At 28.7% G+C, this 790-nt stretch overlaps 1 long non-coding RNA gene across 1 annotated transcript in view; it reads right to left on the bottom strand.

Moving 5' to 3' along the window:
• The window catches only part of LOC136795758 (uncharacterized), a 20,579-nt gene extending 20,109 nt beyond the window's left edge, over positions 1 to 470 (bottom strand). The window contains exon 1 of the long non-coding RNA XR_010843425.1: positions 345 to 470. This is a non-coding gene — a long non-coding RNA (uncharacterized lncRNA). The remainder of the gene's footprint in view (positions 1 to 344) is intronic.
• Between the last annotated feature and the right edge of the window lie 320 nt (positions 471 to 790).

The raw sequence follows: 790 nt of genomic DNA, 5'->3' as shown, positions 1-790 counted from the left end.
GTAAACTGTTTTTAGAGTTCTACTACTGGGTAGTTTCTCTACATCCTGTATCATATCATTATGTCATTATGATAAAATTTACTGGTTGTATTTTTATATACAGTTGTAAATATCAATAAATAAATAAAATAAAAAAAAAACCTTTTTCATACACGTAGTTTGATTATGTCCATTTTGTTTATTCTTCTGTTTGTATATATTTTAAGAGAGTTTTTTTAAAAATTTATTTGTATTTTTATTTTATTTTATTTTAGTATAAATGTGATAATTCATCACTATTACCTATTGCCCACAACTGTGTGGCAGATTGTAATATCTATCAATAAATAAAAAGTAAGACTGACCCGTAAGCATATCTTCAAAGTCCTTTATCCAGCGAGGTGTCACTACATCCTCTTCAGGATCTCCACCGAGGAAGGATGACAAGCCGATCAATACCACTGTTAGTAACATAACTCTAATCTTAACTACTGGATTTTCGCTTAAATAGGGTTTTAAGCCTCTTGATACTTTAATCTGCTCAATAATCTTGTTGATAAACGTACCCAATACTCATTTCCCTCAAATTTCAACATTGAACAAATTAAATAAATTACAGATTAATCTTACTTCTATATATAAATAAGTTATTTGAATTTTGAAATTAATAACATAAAACTTTATTTCATAGCATAAAACTGGCCCCTCACCTTCAGACATTTTCTAGCAGAATTCACAGAGAACGGACATATAAAAACAACAAGCTAAATAATTATGAGAGATAGTTGACCGTGGATGATAAATGAGGAGA

Source organism: Halyomorpha halys, unplaced genomic scaffold (genome assembly GCF_000696795.3).
Source record: "Halyomorpha halys isolate HHAL.00 unplaced genomic scaffold, Hhal_1.1 Scaffold159.1, whole genome shotgun sequence".
Taxonomy (NCBI): Eukaryota; Metazoa; Arthropoda; class Insecta; order Hemiptera; family Pentatomidae; genus Halyomorpha; species Halyomorpha halys.
This window is presented reverse-complemented; position numbering and strand designations above follow the sequence as displayed.